This window comes from Pseudophryne corroboree, chromosome 12 (assembly GCF_028390025.1).
Source record: "Pseudophryne corroboree isolate aPseCor3 chromosome 12, aPseCor3.hap2, whole genome shotgun sequence".
In the NCBI taxonomy this organism is placed as follows: domain Eukaryota; kingdom Metazoa; phylum Chordata; class Amphibia; order Anura; family Myobatrachidae; genus Pseudophryne; species Pseudophryne corroboree.
This window is the reverse complement of record NC_086455.1, coordinates 82,640,758-82,654,095: the sequence shown is the minus strand read 5'-3', so window position 1 is coordinate 82,654,095 and position 13,338 is coordinate 82,640,758.

The window sequence follows — 13,338 nt, the reverse complement described above, 5'->3', positions numbered from 1 at the left end:
CACTCATTTTCAGTCTATTCTGAATACCTCACACCTCACAATATTATTTTTAGTCCTAAAATTTGCACCGAGGTCGCTGTGTGAGTAAGATAAGCGACCCTAGTGGCCGACACAAACACCGGGCCCATCTAGGAGTGGCACTGCAGTGTCACGCAGGATGTCCCTTCCAAAAAACCCTCCCCAAACAGCACATGACGCAAAGAAAAAAAGAGGCGCAATGAGGTAGCTGTGTGAGTAAGATTAGCGACCCTAGTGGCCGACACAAACACCGGGCCCATCTAGGAGTGGCATTTTTGTTCTCCATATTTTAATAGGCACAACTAAAAGGCACCTCAGGTAAACAATGGAGATGGATGGATTGGATACTAGTATACAATTATGGACGGGCTGCCGAGTGCCGACACAGAGGTAGCCACAGCCGTGAACTACCGCACTGTACTGTGTCTGCTGCTAATATATAGACTGGTTGATAAAGAGATAGTATACTCGTAACTAGTATGTATGTATAAAGAAAGAAAAAAAAACCACGGTTAGGTGGTATATACAATTATGGACGGGCTGCCGAGTGCCGACACAGAGGTAGCCACAGCCGTGAACTACCGCACTGTACTGTGTCTGCTGCTAATATATAGACTGGTTGATAAAGAGATAGTATACTCGTAACTAGTATGTATGTATAAAGAAAGAAAAAAAAACCACGGTTAGGTGGTATATACAATTATGGACGGGCTGCCGAGTGCCGACACAGAGGTAGCCACAGCCGTGAACTACCGCACTGTACTGTGTCTGCTGCTAATATATAGACTGGTTGATAAAGAGATAGTATACTCGTAACTAGTATGTATGTATAAAGAAAGAAAAAAAAACCACGGTTAGGTGGTATATACAATTATGGACGGGCTGCCGAGTGCCGACACAGAGGTAGCCACAGCCGTGAACTACCGCACTGTACTGTGTCTGCTGCTAATATATAGACTGGTTGATAAAGAGATAGTATACTCGTAACTAGTATGTATGTATAAAGAAAGAAAAAAAAAACCACGGTTAGGTGGTATATACAATTATGGACGGGCTGCCGAGTGCCGACACAGAGGTAGCCACAGCCGTGAACTACCGCACTGTACTGTGTCTGCTGCTAATATATAGACTGGTTGATAAAGAGATAGTATACTCGTAACTAGTATGTATGTATAAAGAAAGAAAAAAAAACCACGGTTAGGTGGTATATACAATTATGGACGGGCTGCCGAGTGCCGACACAGAGGTAGCCACAGCCGTGAACTACCGCACTGTACTGTGTCTGCTGCTAATATATAGACTGGTTGATAAAGAGATAGTATACTCGTAACTAGTATGTATGTATAAAGAGAAAAAAAAACCACGGTTAGGTGGTATATACAATTATGGACGGGCTGCCGAGTGCCGACACAGAGGTAGCCACAGCCGTGAACTACCGCACTGTACTGTGTCTGCTGCTAATATATAGACTGGTTGATAAAGAGATAGTATACTCGTAACTAGTATGTATGTATAAAGAAAGAAAAAAAAAACCACGGTTAGGTGGTATATACAATTATGGACGGGCTGCCGAGTGCCGACACAGAGGTAGCCACAGCCGTGAACTACCGCACTGTACTGTGTCTGCTGCTAATATATAGACTGGTTGATAAAGAGATAGTATACTCGTAACTAGTATGTATGTATAAAGAAAGAAAAAAAAACCACGGTTAGGTGGTATATACAATTATGGACGGGCTGCCGAGTGCCGACACAGAGGTAGCCACAGCCGTGAACTACCGCACTGTACTGTGTCTGCTGCTAATATATAGACTGGTTGATAAAGAGATAGTATACTCGTAACTAGTATGTATGTATAAAGAGAAAAAAAAACCACGGTTAGGTGGTATATACAATTATGGACGGGCTGCCGAGTGCCGACACAGAGGTAGCCACAGCCGTGAACTACCGCACTGTACTGTGTCTGCTGCTAATATATAGACTGGTTGATAAAGAGATAGTATACTCGTAACTAGTATGTATTGTAACACTGTAGGGGTGCAAGGTGCCTTTTCCTGGGGAATATGGCAGCCCGCAGCAGCTGAGGAACAACACAAGTCCAGTTTCTGGTACAACTGACCCCGGCCAGTTTTATTGAAACAGAAAATAAAACAAACCCCAAAATAAAAATACCTTGCCTGTCCGGCACTAACTAAACATAAGATGTTCCTAACTGTCACTAAACAAAACACAGAGTTCTTCAGCACATACTGTATAGCTTACTTGCATCAGAAAGCGTGTCTCTCACACACAGATCCTGCAGCCTTCCCAGGCAGTCTGCCCATACTAATCAGGTTAGAAGCACTATATCACTCTTACACAGCTGAAACCCTGATTAGCCCTCTGTGAGGCCAAAGACCCGAACTGGGCCCAATGTCTAGAACTCGCCTTATCTCTCTCTCAGAGCCTTTTCCCAGCTTTTACAGCAAACTGAAAAGGTTCAGACAAAACAAAAAGCATTTTTCCTAGAAGTTAACATTTTCTAAAACATGTAAGACAAGAACCTGGGACAAATATACCTGCCCTCAAACACTATCCCAGTGTTCTTGTCACATATCCCCTCCCCTGTTTCGACCTAAGGGCCGGAACACTTGTAGCCCCCAAACAGAAGATGCGAGACAATGCATCTGCGTTGGCCAATTGTGTTCCCGGTCTATGTTCGACAGTAAACTTAAAGTCCTGCAACGCTAGAAACCATCTAGTTACACGAGCATTCTTGCCTCTATTTACATACATCCATTTTAAAGGGGCATGGTCTGTCACTAGTCTGAATTGTCTACCCAAGAGGTAATATCTCAAGGTATCTAGTGCCCACTTAATGGCCAAAGCCTCCTTTTCCACAATGGCATACCTTTTTTCATGCTCATTGAGTTTCCTACTCAAATAAATGATAGGGTGTTCGTCCCCATCTCTGGTTTGGGACAGCACAGCACCTATCCCTACCTCTGAGGCATCTGTCTGTACCACAAATTCTTTTGAAAAATCTGGTGTTATCAACACCGGTTGTGAACACAAAGCCACTTTTAATGCTTGGAACGCCTTTTCTGCATCAGGGTTCCATTTCACCACATTTGACTGCTTCCCTTTGGTAAGGTCTGACAACGGCACCGCTGTGGTCGCAAAATTAGGAATAAACCGTCTATAGTACCCAATAATTCCCAAAAAAGCCCTTACCTGTTTTTTATTCACTGGACGAGGCCAGTTTTGAATAGCATCAACTTTATTCAATTGGGGCCTAATCAGACCTCTGCCTATGGTGAAGCCCAAGTATTTGACCTCCTCCATTGCGAGGCAGCACTTCTTTGGGTTAGCAGTTAACCCTGCCTCTCTGATTGAGTCCAGTACTGCTTGTACTTTAACCAAATGGGACCCCCAGTCTGTACTGTGAATTACCACATCATCCAAATAGGCAGCTGCATATTTTCTATGGGGCCTCAAAATTTTATCCATCGCCCGTTGAAAGGTTGCTGGAGCCCCATGCAACCCAAAGGGTAACATCTTATACTGGTACAGCCCCTCCGGAACCGAAAAGGCTGTTTTTTCTTTGGCGCTATCAGATAAAGGTATTTGCCAGTAACCTTTGGTCAGGTCCAATGTGGTGAGAAACCTGGCTGTTCCCAGCCTTTCTACAAGCTCATCCACACGGGGCATGGGGTATGCGTCAAACTTGGACACCTCATTTAACTTACGAAAGTCATTACAGAAGCGTATGCTACCGTCGGGATTCGGGATGAGCACTATGGGACTGGACCACTCACTGTTAGACTCCTCTATGACTCCAAGTTCTAACATGGTTTTAACTTCCTTAGAAATAGCTTCTCGCTGAGCTTCAGGAATCCTATATGGCTTTAAATGAACCCTGACCCCTGGTTCTGTGACAATGTCATGTTTTATTATGGTCGTTCGGCCAGGCAGCTCTGAAAATACCTCCCTATTTTGGATGAGAAATTCTTTAACCTGATTGTTCTAATCAGCTGATAATGTCTCTGACACCTTCACTGCGGGAAGCAACCGGGGTGAAGACACCGACGGGCAAGGCTCCGCTGACAGAGACAACCTATCTTTCCAGGGTTTGATTAAGTTAACATGGTAGATCTGTTCGGGTTTTCTCTTTCCCGGCTGGTATACTTTGTAATTAACCTCATTCACTTTTTCCCTAATCTCAAATGGACCCTGCCATTTAGCTAGGAATTTGCTTTCCACAGTGGGTACCAAAACAAGAACTCTATCTCCAGGAGCAAATTCCCGTATCTTGGCACTCCGGTTATAGACCCTCTGTTGAGCACTTTGGGCCTGTTCCATGTGCTCTCTGACAACAGGTACCACGGCTGCAATCCTATCCTGCATTTGTGTTACATGCTCAATAACGCTTCTATAAGGAGTGGGCTGTCCTTCCCACGTCTCTTTGGCAATATCCAACAGCCCTCTGGGGTGTCTACCATACAACAAATCAAATGGAGAAAACCCCGTAGAGGACTGAGGGACTTCTCTGATGGCCATTAACAAGTAGGGCAACAAACAATCCCAGTTTTTCCCATCTCTCTCAACAACCTTTTTTAACATACTTTTTAATGTTTTATTAAACCTTTCCACCAACCCGTCAGTTTGGGGATGGTAGATGGACGTCCTGAGGTGAGTGACCTTAAATAACTTGCACAATTCTTTCATGATCCTTGACATAAATGGAGTACCTTGGTCAGTCAAAATTTCTTTTGGTATTCCCACTCTACTAAATACCTGCACCAGCTCCCTAGCTATCGCCTTGGTTGTGATAGTGCGTAAAGGGACAGCCTCAGGATATCGAGTGGCATAGTCCATAATTACCAGGATATACTGATGGCCCCGAGCAGACTTTAACAAGGGCCCCACGAGATCCATGGCTATTCTGTCAAACGGGACCTCTATAATAGGCATGGGAACTAGTGGGCTCCTGAAATGGGGTCTAGGGGCATGATACTGGCATTCAGGACAGGAAGAACAATATTCAGACACTTCTTTATAAACCCCTGGCCAAAAGAACCTTTGTAAAACTCTTTCAGTGGTTTTTTCTGCCCCTAAATGTCCTGCGGTAACGTGACTATGAGCTAAATCTAGTACCGTTCTCCGATAAGGCTGGGGAACTACCAGCTGTTCCACCACATCCTCACCCCTTTTGACAATGTGGTACAAGAGCTCATTACAGATGGCCATGTGGGGATACGTAACCCTGTCACCTGGTACCACAGGTTCCCCATTAACAATCTTAACATTCTCTCTAGCCTTTATTAAGGTAGGATCCTTTAACTGTTCAGACGCAAACAGATCCTTCTTTACCTCCAGGTCAGGCACGCTTTCAGTTCTAACTACTATGTCTCTGTTCCCGGCAAGAGGGTCCTCACTGGACTCCCCATCTGTCACTTCCCCAGCCAAACTAGCAAAAGGCAAAGGGCCAGAAAGTTCCGAAGACCCACGTACATCCATAAAATCACCGGTATTATCAACTGGCTTTTTACTTCTCACATCTGTTGATAACCGTGATTCCCACAGTTTCCAAAAATGAGGAAAATCCCTCCCTATTATGGCCTCATGCACCAAGGTAGGGACCAGTCCCACTTTAACCATTGCTGACCCACAACAAGTTTCTATATTCACCTCAGCAGTGGCATAATGTTGGGTATCCCCATGTATGCAAGTTACCCCAATAGGTATTTGCTGGACCTTTAAGGGGTTCACTAACCCAGCTTTCACGAGGGTAACTAAACTTCCTGAATCTAGCAAGGCCTCTACCCGGTTACCTTCTAAGAACACATCACACATTTGTTTTTCCAGCTCAGGTGAAGGTACCACAGTACAAGCTAACCTAGCAAAGAAAGACATTCTGCGACATTCAAAGGCAGCATCACATTGCATGGGTTCTTGCGTGACTGGGCAATTGGCAATAACATGACCTGGCATACCACACCTAAAACATTTAACCACACTATTATCAACCCATTTGGGCAGCATAGACCGTTCTAGCCCCATTGGCCTGTTTCCAGGGCCAGTGTTTACAGTCTCTCCAGCCTTGCGTTCTCTTAACCGCCCAGCAACGTTTTCCCACGGAACAGTCTTACCAGTCTTTACTGAAGGGCGCTGTCGAGGACCTATGGGTTGCTGGGTGGTCATCAGTAGTTCCTCTGCTGCCAAATACCTCTCTACCATGTCCACTAATTGGTCAGCAGTACCCGGGTTTCCATGGCTCACCCACTTGCGCAGGACCATGGGCAAAGATCTCAAGTAGCGGTCCATGACGACTCTTTCCACCATCTGGGGACCAGTTAATGTCTCTGGCTGCAGCCATTTTTTTGTTAGCTGAATAAGGTCGTGCATCTGGGAGCGCGGAGGCTTCTCCATGGCGTACAGCCAACGGTGCACCCGTTGTGCTCGTACTGACAGCGTGACTCCCAGGCGGGTCAGGATCTCAGTCTTTAGTTTATCATAGTCCCGAGCCTCAGCAGGGCTTAAATCAAAGTAAGCTTTTTGGGGCTCACCAGACAGGAAAGGTGCCAGCAGACTGGCCCACTGTGCTTTCGGCCAGTTCTCACGCTCGGCAGTCCTTTCAAACGTGGTCAGATAGGCCTCCACATCATCAGCCTCTGTCATTTTCTGCAGGAAGTGACTGGCTCGTATAGAACTAGAGCTGGTTGGAGCACTGACGGCCACATCTCCAACCCGAGCTGCAAGTCTCTGCACCACTTCTGTTAAGGCCTCTCTATCCTGACGCTGTTGCCTGTAAAGTTCATCAACAACTGCCTGCTGTTGTCTCTTATTTTCCTCCATTGCCACCTGCTGTAGTCTCCAATTTTCCTCCATTGCCACCTGCTGCTGTCGGTTGGCCTCCTGCTGAGCCGCTGTAGCTTGCAGCAAGGCTTTAAGCAGATCCTCCATGTCGACAGATTTTTCAGGCGGCTTTGCAGCTGCTTTCACCCAGGACATATATCAAACCCTCAGGGGTGAGTCTCAGTAACTTCACACTGGGCTGTATCTGCATAAACCACCGTTTTCTGCAGGCCTCACAAAGCTGCTGCTTTCACTTATGCGCGGAACGGCCTGCTCGCATTCTCCACCAAGTTGTAACACTGTAGGGGTGCAAGGTGCCTTTTCCTGGGGAATATGGCAGCCCGCAGCAGCTGAGGAACAACACAAGTCCAGTTTCTGGTACAACTGACCCCGGCCAGTTTTATTGAAACAGAAAATAAAACAAACCCCAAAATAAAAATACCTTGCCTGTCCGGCACTAACTAAACATAAGATGTTCCTAACTGTCACTAAACAAAACACAGAGTTCTTCAGCACATACTGTATAGCTTACTTGCATCAGAAAGCGTGTCTCTCACACACAGATCCTGCAGCCTTCCCAGGCAGTCTGCCCATACTAATCAGGTTAGAAGCACTATATCACTCTTACACAGCTGAAACCCTGATTAGCCCTCTGTGAGGCCAAAGACCCGAACTGGGCCCAATGTCTAGAACTCGCCTTATCTCTCTCTCAGAGCCTTTTCCCAGCTTTTACAGCAAACTGAAAAGGTTCAGACAAAACAAAAAGCATTTTTCCTAGAAGTTAACATTTTCTAAAACATGTAAGACAAGAACCTGGGACAAATATACCTGCCCTCAAACACTATCCCAGTGTTCTTGTCACAGTATGTATAAAGAAAGAAAAAAAAACCACGGTTAGGTCACTGGTATATACAATTATGGACGGGCTGCCGAGTGCCGACACAGAGGTAGCCACAGCCGTGAACTACCGCACTGTACTGTGTCTGCTGCTAATATAGACTGGTTGATAAAGAGATAGTATACTACTAATATTATATACTGGTGGTCAGGTCACTGGTCACTAGTCACACTGGCAGTGGCACTCCTGCAGCAAAAGTGTGCACTGTTTAATTTTAATATAATATTATGTACTCCTGGCTCCTGCTATAACCTATAACTGGCACTGCAGTAGTGCTCCCCAGTCTCCCCCACAATTATAAGCTGTGTGAGCTGAGCAGTCAGACAGATATATAATATATATAGATGATGCAGCACACTGGCCTGAGCCTGAGCAGTGCACACAGATATGGTATGTGACTGAGTCACTGTGTGCTGTGTATCGCTTTTTTCAGGCAGAGAACGGATTATAAATAAAAGTGGTGGTCACTGGTCACTATCAGCAAAACTCTGCACTGTACACTACTGAGTACTCCTAATGCTCCCCAAAATTAGTAAATCAAGTGTCTCTCTAATCTATTCTAATTCTAAACGGAGAGGACGCCAGCCACGTCCTCTCCCTATCAATCTCAATGCACGTGTGAAAATGGCGGCGACGCGCGGCTCCTTATATAGAATCCGAGCCTCGCGAGAATCCGACAGCGTCATGATGACGTTCGGGCGCGCTCGGGTTAACCGAGCAAGGCGGGAAGATCCGAGTCGCTCGGACCCGTGAAAAAAAACATGAAGTTCTGGCGGGTTCGGATTCAGAGAAACCGAACCCGCTCATCTCTAGTAAAAAGGCACGCCGCCTGCCGTAATCTGTAAAAAGGGGCTCTACCTGGTGTAGTGGCGCTACTCGATTTTCTGTTTTTGACACAGGAGCTTACTGTCCGCTTCATCAGAAGTAACAATAATGGAGGCTCAGTTGAGTAAATCTAATATGAAACACTACTGTAGGCACAAGAAAATTAGTTTTACGGCTTTACACTATATTTATATTTTTTCTTCTCTATACAAGTGTGCTTAAGATATTCTTTTTTCTCTAACGTCCTAGTGGATGCTGGGGACTCCGTAAGGACCATGGGGAATAGACGGGCTCCGCAGGAGACACGGGCACCTCAAGAAAGAATTTAGATTCTGGTGTGCCCTGGCTCCTGCCTCCATGTCCCTCCTCCAGACCCCAGCCAGTTTGAATCTGTGCCCGGACGAGCTGGGTGCTGTTCAGTGAGCTCTCCTGAGCTTGCTGTAAGAAAGTATTTTGTTAGGTTTTTTATTTTCAGGGAGCTCTGCTGGCAACAGACTCCCTGCATCGTGGGACTGAGGGGAGAGAAGCAGCCCTACTCTCTGAAGCTAGGTCCTGCTTCTTAGGCTACTGGACACCATTAGCTCCAGAGGGATCGTACACAGGATCTCACCCTCGTCGTCCGATCCCAGAGCCGCGCCGCCGTCCCCCTCGCAGAGCCGGAAGACAGAAGCCGGGTGAGTATGAGAAGCAAGAAGACTTCGAAATCGGCGGCAGAAGACTCCGTTCTTCACATGAGGTAACGCACAGCACTGCAGCTGTGCGCCATTGCTCCAAACACACCTCACATACTCCGGTCACTGTAAGGGTGCAAGGCGCAGGGGGGGGGGGGGGGCGCCCTGGGCAGCATATGGACCTCCTTTGGCAAAAGAACACATATATACAGTTGGGCACTGTATATATGTATGAGCCCCCGCCAAGAAAATTTATATTTAAGCGGGACAGAAGCCCGCCGTCGAGGGGGCGGGGCTTCTTCCTCAGCACTCACCAGCGCCATGTTTTTTCTCCACAGCACCGCTGAGAGGAAGCTCCCCAGCCTCTCCCCTGCAGATACACGGTAGAAGAGGGTAAAAAGAGAGGGGGGGCACATAATTAAGCGCAAAAATCAATATAAACAGCAGCTACTGGGTTAACATTAAGTTACTGTGTTATTCCTAGGTTAATAGCGCTGGGGTGTGTGCTGGCATACTCTCTCTCTGTCTCTCCAAAGGGCCTTGTGGTGGAATTGTCTTCAGATGAGCATTCCCTGAGTGTGTGGTGTGTCGGTACGTGTGTGTCGACATGTCTGAGGTAAAAGGCTCCCCTAAGGAGGAGATGGAGCAAATGTGTGTGTGAGGGGTGTCTCCGTCGACAACTCCGACACCTGTTTGGATATGTGTAATTAAGTGCTAAGGTGAATTTATGGCACAAAAGATTAGAGAACAGACAGGGAATCTACCCATGTCTGTCCCTATGTTGCAGAGACCTTCAGAGTCTCTCAATGCTCAGTATCCATAATAATAGACACTGATATCGACACGGAGTCTGACTCCAGGGTCGACTACGATAATGCAAAGTTACAGCCAAAATGTCAGGAAAGTATTCAATATATGATTATTGTAATAAAAGATGGTTTGCATATCACTGATGACTCATCTGTCCCTGACACAAGGGTACACATGTTTAAGGGGAAGAAAGTTGAGGTAAATTTCCCTCCTCTCATGATAAAAAAGAGCGGGAATCTCCAGACAAGAGACTGCAGTTTCCCACAAAGAATTCTCAGGGAGTATCCTTTCCCTACTAGGGCCGGGATACGATGGGAATCTTCCCATAGGGTGTCATGTTTGCCCAAAAGGTAGCCCTGACTTAACAGCTATCCTCAGGGATCCTGCAGATAGCGTGCACATTCTGGTACACTACTCAGACCGGCGATTGTGTCGGCATGGGTTTATAGCGCTGTAGCAGCATGGACAGGTACCTTATCAGCAGAGATTGAGACCCTAGTATGTATACATATATATATATATATTAAAGATGCTGTCTTAAGATATATATATATATATATATATATATATAGAAAACATGCCCAAAGAGACATTAGTCTACTGGGTTCTAGAGTCAACGCTATGTCGATTTCTGCTTGACGTGTCCTGTAGAATATGCAATGGACAGGTGATGCCGACTTAAGAGGCATATGGAAGGCTGAGGATTGTGTGGAGAAGGGATCTCGGACCTGGTCTCCACAGCTATAGCTGGTAATTCTGATTTTTTGCCTTATATTCCTGCACAGCCTAGGAAAGCACGACATTATCAAATGCAGCCTTTCGATCACAAACAAACAAGAAAGTCCGAGGTGCGTTCTTTCTTGGCAGGGGCAGAGGAAAGAAGCTGCACAACACAGCTAGTTCCCAGGAACAGAAGTCCTCCCCGGCCTCTACAAAATCCACCGCATGTCGCTGGGGCTCCACAGGTGGAGCTAGGCCCGGTGGGGGCACATCTTCGTAATTTCAGCCACAAGTGGGTTCACTCCCTGTTGGATCCCTGGGCAATAGATATTGTGTCTCAGGGATACAAGATGGACTTTGAGGAGATGCACCCTCACCGACGGCCCAGCCGGCTTCCCCCCACGAGAGGGAAATAGTGTTAACTGCAATTCACAAATTGTATCTTCAACAGGTGGTGGTCAAGGTTCCCCTCCTTCAACAAGGAGGGGGTTATTATTCGACCATGTTGTAGTCCCGAAACCGGACGGTTCGGTCAGACCCATATTGAATTTAAAATCCCTGAACATATACCTGAAAAGGTTCAAGTTCAAGATGGAATCGCTAAGAGCGGTCATCGCAAGCCTGAAAGGGGGAGATTTTATGGTGTCTCTGGACATAAAGGATGCATACCTTCATGTCCCCATTTATCCACCTCATCAGGCGTACCTCAGATTTGCGGTACAGGATTGTCATTAACAATTTCAGACGTTGCCGTTTGGCCTCTCCACGGCCCCGAGAATCTTCACCAAGGTAATGGCGGAAATGATGGTGCTCCTGCGGAAGCAAGGTGTCACAATTATCCCGTACTTGGACGATCTCCTCATAAAAGCGAGGTCAAGAGAGCAGTTGCTGTACAGCGTATCACTTTCTCTGGAAGTGTAACGGCAACACGTCTGGATTCTAAATATTCCAGAGTCGCAGTTGGTTCCTACGGCTCATCTGCCTTTCCTAGGCATGATTCTAGACACAGACCAGAAAAGGGTTTATCTCCCGATAGAGAGAGCTCAGGAGCTCATGACACTGGTCAGGAACCTATTAAAACCAAAACAGGTGTCAGTGCATCACTGCACTCGAGTCCTGGGAAGGATGGTGGCATCATACGAGGCCATTCCCTTCGACAGGTTCCATGCGAGGACCTTTCAATGGGACTTACTGGACAAGTGGTCCGGATCACATCTTCAGATGCATCGGTTAATCTCCCTATCCCCCAGGGCCAGGGTGTCTCTCCTGTGGTGGCTGCAGAGTGCTCACCTTCTCGAGGGCCGCAGATTCGGCATTCAGGACTGGGTCCTGGTGACCACGGATGCAAGCCTCCGAGGGTGGGGAGCAGTCACACAGGGAAGAAATATCCAAGGTCTGTGGTCAAGTCAGGAGACTTGCCTTCACATCAACATCCTGGAATTAAGGGCCGTATACAACGCCCTACGTCAAGCGGAGACCCTGCTTCGCGACCAACCGGTTCTGATTCAGTCAGAAGCCACCAGAATTCTTCGCTGGGCGGAGAATCACGTAAGCGCACTGTCAGCAGTGTTCATCCCGGGAGTGGACAACTGGGAACCAGACTTCCTCAGCAGGCACGACCTCCACCCGGGAGAGTGGGGACTTCATCAAGAAGTCTTCACGCAGATTGCAAGTCGGTGGGAACTGCCACAGGTGGACATGATGGCATCCCGCCTCAACAAAAAGCTACAGAGGTATTGCGCCAGGTCATGAGACCCCCAGGCGATAGCTGTGGACGCACTGGTGACACTGTGGGTGTTCCAGTCGGTCTATGTATTTTCTCCTCTTCCTCTCATACCCATAAGAAAAAGAGGAGTGAGAACAATACTCATTGTTCCGGATTGGCCAAGAAGGACTTGGTATCCAGATCTGCAAGAAATGCTCACAGAGGACCCGTGGCTTCTTCCTCTAAGACAGGACTTGTTGCAACAAGGGCCCTGTCTGTTCCAAGACTTACCGCGGCTACGTTTGACGGCATGGCGGTTGAACGCCGGATCCTAGCGGAAAAAGGCATTCCAGATGAGGTCATTCCTACGCTGATAAAGGCTAGGAAGGACGTGACAGCTCAACATTATCACCGTATATGGCGAAAATATGTTGCTTGGTGTGAGGCCAGGAATGCCCCTACGGAGGAATTCCAGCTGGGCCGTTTCCTTCACTTCCTACAGTCAGGAGTGACTTTGGGCCTAAAATTGGCTTCCATTAAGGTCCAGATTTCGGCCCTATCCATTTTCTTTCAAAAAGAGCTGGCTTCTCTACCTGAAGTTCAGACGTTTGTGAAGGGAGTGCTGCGTATTCAGCCCCCTTTTGTGCCCCCGGTGGCACCTTGGGATCTTAACGTGGTGTTGAGTTTCCTGAAATCCCACTGGTTTGAACCACTCAAAACGGTGGAATTGAAATATCTCACGTGGAAGGTGGTCATGCTACTAGCATTGGCTTCGGCTAGGCGTGTGTCAGAATTAGCGGCTTTGTCACATAAAAGCCCCTATCTGGTTTTTCATGCGGATAGAGCAGAATTGC